Source organism: Amia ocellicauda, chromosome 7 (assembly GCF_036373705.1).
Source record: "Amia ocellicauda isolate fAmiCal2 chromosome 7, fAmiCal2.hap1, whole genome shotgun sequence".
Classification (NCBI taxonomy): Eukaryota; Metazoa; Chordata; class Actinopteri; order Amiiformes; family Amiidae; genus Amia; species Amia ocellicauda.
In genome coordinates this window covers 19,486,669-19,494,733 of record NC_089856.1, presented here as the reverse complement: position 1 = coordinate 19,494,733, position 8,065 = coordinate 19,486,669, and the positions used below count along the sequence as shown (strand labels likewise).

Here is an 8,065-nt window from a genome sequence, read left to right as displayed (position 1 = left end):
GTGTTTGGATATGCGTCGGAGAGTCCTGGCTCCTAACTTGCGGAGACACCCGGGCAGTTTCTCGGGGTGTTGTTGGTGAATAACTGGGGCTACCTTGCTGCGTAATCAGCTGCAGTAATGAACTGTCTGAAATAGACTCCAATGAACCTGAAACACATCAGAACGGATACGTTTAATCACAGACGGTAAAAAAAAAAAATAATAATAATAAAAAAATAATAATAATAATAATAATAATAATAATTAAAAAATTATAATAAAAATTAAAAAATAATAATAATTAAAAATAATAATAATAATAATAATAATACATAACAATAATAATAATAACATAAATAACATCCTTAAACAAACAATACATTATTATCATAATTCGATTTATGTAAACCTATAGCTTTTAAATGAACTATTCTTACTCTTATTAATACAATAGTGCTCAGATTATTATAGACCATTCATAATAAAAAATATATATAAAAATGTTTAAAAGAATAACTACATCTAGAATGTTGTATTACAATATTAGACAACGTTAATAATTGTCTCAATAAAGCGTGTGCTACGAAAACATTAATAATAATGGTCTAAGTAAGTACATTGTAAATGACAAGAACCCGGACAATATTATCGTTTCATAAATAATAGTTTTAAATACTCGGTTGTAAAAACGTATAAACGATGCAAACAGACCGTTTAAATGCAGACGTCTTCTTAGATCCGGCGTTCCTGATTCAAGATCATCATCATCACTTTCGGTGTCTTAAACGGAGACATGTATAAACATAAGTTAATACCCTAGGTTAGTCTGGGCGCCGCAGCCAGTTTACTTTAACTTTCAAACGTAGACTACTACAATCCTTTAAACACTACAGATCCCAGCATGCCTCGGGGGTCAGACTGTGTGCGTATCATTCTGCTCAGATGGCTCGGCGCAGGCCCTCAGCACAGCACGCCCGGACAGCGCAAGACAATAGACCCATTGTGCACACTGTGTACAATATAACCACGGCTCCATCTCTTGGAGTAATGAAATAAAGGTCTCACTCACCCTCGGAACGCGTTCTTTTCCGTAAATACTTGACACAGGTCGTTCTGGATAGATCCTCTGATAAAAACACAAAATAATATAAAAATCCACCCCGTATAGATCCATAATTTAATATCACACATCCTGGCGATATTTATTACATGTATAAAATGGAAAGTATAACTTACGCGGCTCAGCGTTTGACGTGCCGGGTCGCTCGTCATCTAATGTCGGGAACAAATCTGAAAGTAAATATGGTTATATGAAAATAAAATGTACATACGTTCATAACGCGTATAATTAATACGGTCGATACATTATTAAATGAGTCTTACCCGTGTTCATTGATTCGCTCGTGTAGAATTCGAGCACATTGTATGGGGCGCTCCTGCAGATACACGGGTGCTTGTTAGAAATATCGCACTGTGCCTATTATTTATAAATATTAAAAAAATACATCAATAAATAATAATACCTAGTGTAAAAGGCTCTTGAGACGTTTGAAAATCAGCGTTTCCTATAAACAGAATTTAAACGTTTAAATACAAATATATTTAAAACATTTCAAATATTAGATTTCTTAAATACATATGTAAATGTAGCATATTTTTAATCTTTCTGAACTAGTGTATGGATATCTAAACACTTCGCAATTATATTTCTTGATTAATTGAATTATACTTACCATCAAAGTTTGAGAAGTTTAGTGTCCGCTCCGCATGGTCGTGGCCGGGCATCCTGATGTCTCTTTGTGTGTTCTGGTCCGTGCAGGCAGCGTGTTGATCAAATGGACTGAATCTCCGCCGCGAACCCGCATTTAAACACCGCGCTGTGCGCGTGAACACGCTGATGACCACCGCAATTTCCGCAACCTTTCCGTTCACGCGCTTGAAAAAATGTCTTTGACAATCCGTAGGGTGGCGCTCGAGGATAAGTAATCTAAGTTTGTTCATGAAAATATCGGGCTTATTAGATTTATTTAACCTTAATATCTTTAAATGTTCTGTAAATTACACGTATCTATCGTATGTTGTACATCATGTACAACGCTTGTTGTTGACATATGTTTAATACAGTTTTCTGTAGGTCTTTCCATTTATTTTGATATATATATATATATATATATATATATATATATATATATATCTACGTGTTTAAAACTGTGTAAAGAATATATTTATATAAACAGTCGAGCCTAAACATTGTGACATCAACATTAAATACACACGTTTAAAATGAAATAAATAAAGCTGTCTTTTCTAGGTTTGTATACATCTCTTATTATATTTTATTACATTTTAGAACCAAAATACCTATTTAGACAAGAGGGCTTATTAAGTGCTCTCTCTCTCTCTCTCTCTCTCTCTCTCTCTCTCTCTCTCTCTCTCTCTCTCTCTCTCTCTCTCTCTCTCCGCGTGATTGATGTTACAACATCCCCCACCACTGCCACACATGTTATCTTTTAACACATAGCGGCTGTATGTACCACCAGATTCCTAAATGTTTTGTGGTAACCATCATTCGTTAATTAAATCGTTATCATGTTTTTATATCTTCATACAGCCTAATGGTTAAGAATAACTCTTATATTTTGATAGCCTTATAGTTACAGGTTTCCAACATCGTTTCTGGTAGGATTCTTTATCACATTATTGTGTTAAGTTAAACTTTTTTTTTTTTTTTTTTAAATACAAGCGGCTAGATAACAGCTCGTTCTCATCAGAATCTGAGCCCTTGAGATAAGCGTTCCAGCCTGCACTCGGTATATGTGTAAACACACACACACACACACACACACACACACACACACACACACACACACACACCTTTAAAACTTCATAATTGCATTTATTCAATCTTTACATTGTATCTGTTCTTTAAATAATACGTTTGATATATATTCTGAAATGCAAGAAAATATTGGTCTTGGGTTGGTGTAGTATTTACTGAGATTATACCGACTACTGAAAGTTTTAATTTACATTTTCTGTATTACATTTCTTTTCATTTTGCTCATATTCAGGATTTTCTAAAGTTCAGTCCATCTTGTGTCTCTCAAGCTGTCCACAGCCCCCACCGCTTCTATAGATCGCTATCTCTCAACACATTCCATTATCCGGGGCTAGGGGGGGCCCATCGCCTCAAATGTCAACAGAGCCGCTTCTTAAATTGAAAACAGACCCCACCTGTCACCTGTGCCCTGTTAACTCCGCCCCCAAATATTTAAATTCTTCAAACCAAACTCTAACGTGATAGGCTATTTCTTCAGTGCCCTGTCAACTCCACCCCCAAATATACTAATTAAGAGGTAACCGCTTTGGCCCTGTTGAAGAGACAGCCTCGCGGATCTCGCTTAAGTAGAAGTATCTATGTTACTAAAGAATCGGGAGGACTTAAATACAACTCTTTTGGAGCTTCACTAGCGTAGGGAAAATATCTATGTTTTCTAAAGAATCTGAAGGGTATACATAGCGCTCTTTTGGAGCTTCACACGTATAGAGAAAAATAGATCTTTTACTAAAGAATCAGTCTGGCTTAAAGACAAATCTTTTGGAGGGTTTGAAAAACAGTTGAAGACCCCCACCACCCTGCACATTCCTTTGGAACCCATCAATATGGTAATTATTCTGTGACGTGGTACAAGCACCCCGCACCCACTAGGAAGGCCCCCACCCCCTAGGAAGGGACCCCCCCGAGTTCAACTCAAGTTCAAGGTCAAAAGGTCTAATCCCCCTTAACCCCCCTAGGAAGGCCCCCCCCACCCCCTAGGAAGCCCCCCCCAAGTTCAACTCAAGTTCAGGTCAAAGGTCAAATCCCCCGCAGCCCCCCCCTTTCGAAAAAGTGCCCTATATTACTACTCACAGTAACATCAAAATACTAGAAAGATCTGTGAAAGAGAGCAGCCCCATGTATAAGATAAATGACTATGATTTGAGGAAAAAGATATGGAAGGTAAGAAATGGGAGACTGAAATCGGATGTCATGGAAATCTTATAGTGTATCGTGGCCTTTTGTCACTTATAAAGTAGAGAGATACATTTGTGGTGCTTTCACTAACAGCCAAGAAAACTATAAGCCAACAAGATTCAAGGGGTATCTTGATAGTGCAGCAGAACAGTCAAACTGTTTTAAGTGGGTTTAAAGGAGCTGTTTTCCTTAATATGAAAAATATCAATAGTTTCACTTTTTTTCACATTAAAAAACAAACATAATGAGAACACTAAACTGGAATGCAGTGTTTCATCATGCTATTTGACTATCGATCTCACAGCTATCCTGACCAGGATGAACCCACTAGTTTTTTATACAACAAGAAAAAAAATAGATCTGTTTTAAATAAATATTACTAATAAATCAGGGATAATTGCAAAGACTATGTTGAAAACTTCAGTTGGTATGTGCTGTCTGTAATAAAAAGGATTCTTAGAATTATTAATCTCATGAAAAGTTAGAAGGAGGTAAATTCAAAGTCACAATGTCTGTGGTGTCTCTCCAGCCTGCAGGTTGTGTATGTGACTTTATTTGTTGCACCTTGTTTATGACACAGTTAATAATTAGGTGCATTCAGAGCAAGTCAATTCAATACACTCTCAAGAAGTCAATCTTGGTAAAATGTTGCTAATCTTTGCATATATTTCTATTACTCCCCCCTACTCCCTCCACACTTAATTTATTGGGAGAATTAGCAGAACAGCCAGAAACATCAGGAGTGAATCCATACTGCAGTCGCTTATGTTGAAAAACTCAAAACTTGAGATTGGGATTGCAAGATAGATCTTTAAAACACATGCTAACCCAGATTCCAGAATCTGGTTCAAATGCTTCCTTATATGATGGGCGATTGTGTGTGCTGTATTATTTTATTGACTGGCGTATTCATGTATTGATTTTGTTTTGTGCTTTTTTTTTGGGGGGGGGGCGAAGGTGTCATTCATGAATGAATTCAATATTCAGAGGTGAGGTCTAGAGAATAACCACAGCCTCTCGGAGCCTGTCTGTGTTGCCCTGCTGCCCTAATCCCTTCCTGGTGTGGTGTGGCATGGTGTGGTGAGGGGCAGATGGGGGGCAGAATGTCTGGCCTGGGGCTTTTTGTCTGTTGTTATTAAGGTCTTGTGATCCTGTGGCTGGGCCAGATTTCTAGTTCTCACAGAGTTATGTTTAAGGGCACGATGGTGGACTCCACCCAGTAATGCAACCCAGAGGTTCACTTTTCCCCCCTGAATTGTCAATGAATTCTCCTGGTAACTGACACATTTTACACTGTCTCCAATCTGTCATTCTGCTAATTTAATACTTCCCATTAGATGGATACAACTTATCCTGCTGATCCATTGGCACTGGATTTGATTTCGGATAAATTAAATACTGTAAAATGAGTAATCAATGCTCAAGGGGGGAATTTTCTTTTTTTTTCTATTTGCAAGGAAAATTAATGGGCATTATTGTAAAATATATTCCCAGTGGTACAAATGTGTTACATTAGATGTGTCATGGTAGCATTCCCCTGGGTCCTCCAAACACAGTGCAATGTTCTTATTTAGGCATACAAAAAAAATACTGACAAAATTGTACCTCTGTTTGGCCTTAGTTAACCCATAACTATCTGACCAAAATAGAAGTCCTGACATATTAGCATTTTTTACAGCTCATTATTAACCTAATCTTGTTATAAATTTGCATGTCTCCTCATCACAGGCCTTTTTCTTTCATGGTAGCTATTCTCTTTTGAGTGCTGATATTGGTATTTTGTGCTATATGAATGTGCAATTGCTGCAAATCCCCCCACCTGCTACATCTAATGGATGCATTTTTGTGAAAGGTAGCATGATATACAGTGAGGGAAAAAAGTATTTGATCCCCTGCTGATTTTGTACGTTTGCCCACTGACAAAGAAATGTCATCGAATCAGTCTATAATTTTAATGGTAGGTGTATTTTAACAGTGAGAGACAGAATAACAACAAAAAAATCCAGAAAAACGCATTTCAAAAAAGTTATAAATTGATTTGCATGTTAATGAGGGAAATAAGAATTTGATCCCCTATCAATCAGCAAGATTTCTGGCTCCCAGGTGTCTTTTATACAGGTAACGAGCTGAGATTAGGAGTACTCTCTAGTGCTCCTAATCTCAGCTTGTTACCTGTATAAAAGACACCTGTCCACAGAAGCAATCAATTAATCAGATTCCAAACTCTCCACCATGGCCAAGACCAAAGAGCTGTCCAAGGATGTCAGGGACAAGATTGTAGACCTACACAAGGCTGGAATGTGCTACAAGACCATCGCCAAACAGCTTGGTGAGAAGGTGAAACAGTTGGTGCGATTATTCGCAAATGGAAGAAACACAAAATAACTGTCAGTCTCCCTCAGTCTGGGGCTCCATGCAAGGTCAATGATCATGAGAACGGTGAGGAATCAGCCCAGAACTACACGGGAGGATCTTGTTAATGATCTCAAGGCAGCTGGGACCATAGTCACCAAGAAAACAATTTGTAACACACTACGCCGTGAAGGACTGAAATCCTGCAGCGCCTGCAAGGTCCCCCTGCTTAAGAAAGCACATGTACAGGCCCGTCTGAAGTTTGCCAATGGACATCTGAATGATTCAGAGGAGAACTGGGTGAAAGTGTTGTGGTCAGATGAGACCAAAATCGAGCTCTTTGGCATCAACTCAACTCGCCGTGTTTAGAGGAGGAGGAATGCTCCTATGACCCCAACAACACCATCCCCACCATCAAACATGGAGGCGGAAACATTATGCTTTGGGGGTGTTTTTCTGCTAAGGGGACAGGACAACTGCACCGCATCAAAGGGACGATGGACAGGGCCATGTACCGTCAAATCTTGGGTGAGAACCTCCTTCCCTCAGCCAGGGCATTGAAAATGGGTCGTGGATGGGTATTCCAGCATGACAATGACCCAAAACACACAGCCAAGGCAACAAAGGAGTGGCTCAAGAAGAAGCACATTAAGGTCCTGTAGTGGCATAGCCAGTCTCCAGACCTTAATCCCATAGAAAATCTGTGGAGGGAGCTGAAGGTTCAAGTTGCCAAACGTCAGCCTCAAAACCTTAATGACTTGGAGAGGATCTGCAAAGAGGAGTGGGACAAAATCCCTCCTGAGATGTGTGCAAACCTGGTGGCCAACTACAAGAAATGTCTGACCTCTGTGATTGCCAACAAGGGTTTTGCCACCAAGTACTAAGTCGAAGGGGTCAAATACTTATTTCCCTCATTAACATGCAAATCAATTTATAACTTTTTTGAAATGTGTTTTTCTGGATTTTGTTGTTGTTATTCTGTCTCTCACTGTTAAAATACACCTACCATTAAAATTATAGACTGATCATTTATTTGTCAGTGGGCAAACGTACAAAATCAGCAGGGGATCAAATACTTTTTTCCCTCACTGTATGTGTAACACCGGGGAGACATGATTAATAAAGTGCTTGGTTTCATTTATTTAAAAATGTGTTATGCTAATGTAGGCAAGGTAGCTGGTAAAGAATGTCAAGTTAAAAATAATCAATTAAGGGTAATTAAATAATGAAAGTAAACTATATTTCAAGTGCACTCTAACACTTCACTCTAACTATGCTAACAAGCTGTATATTTTGAAAGAACTAAGTATTCAGTGTTTCCCCTGTCATTCTCCTGGCCAGGTGCCATTCGAGCTTACTGGGGGAAAAAAGGTGCAATTGCATAGAACATTTAATTATAGCCTACACAACCCAAGAAGAAGCGATTATTAAGCACCCTGCTTATTGTTGCCTGTCAATTTTTAAATATTATTGTCTGTTATTTTTATGTACTTTGACCCTCAGCTGTCCATTTTTCGTTTGTTTTGTTTTTTGTTTTTGGAAGATATTCGGCAATTCAAAGCATTGTAATGAATTGGAAATGTTCTTAAAAAGATGGGTAACACTTTACACAAAGGTAATGTGATTCCTCATTAATTAATACATGCATACAATAGGATTTAAACACAATACTGAGTTCTGAGTTCTGATGTTGAGCACATGAACCCGCACTTACTGTGA

The 8,065-nt window shown here is 38.2% G+C and overlaps 1 long non-coding RNA gene across 1 annotated transcript; it reads right to left on the bottom strand.

The window, feature by feature from the left end:
• Positions 1 to 1,048: 1,048 nt before the first annotated feature.
• On the bottom strand, positions 1,049 to 1,414 carry LOC136754058 (uncharacterized). The gene is made up of 3 exons (XR_010817514.1): positions 1,363 to 1,414; positions 1,216 to 1,269; positions 1,049 to 1,105 (listed from the first exon to the last, which is right to left on the bottom strand). It is a non-coding gene; the product is annotated as an uncharacterized LOC136754058 (long non-coding RNA).
• Positions 1,415 to 8,065: the final 6,651 nt, after the last annotated feature.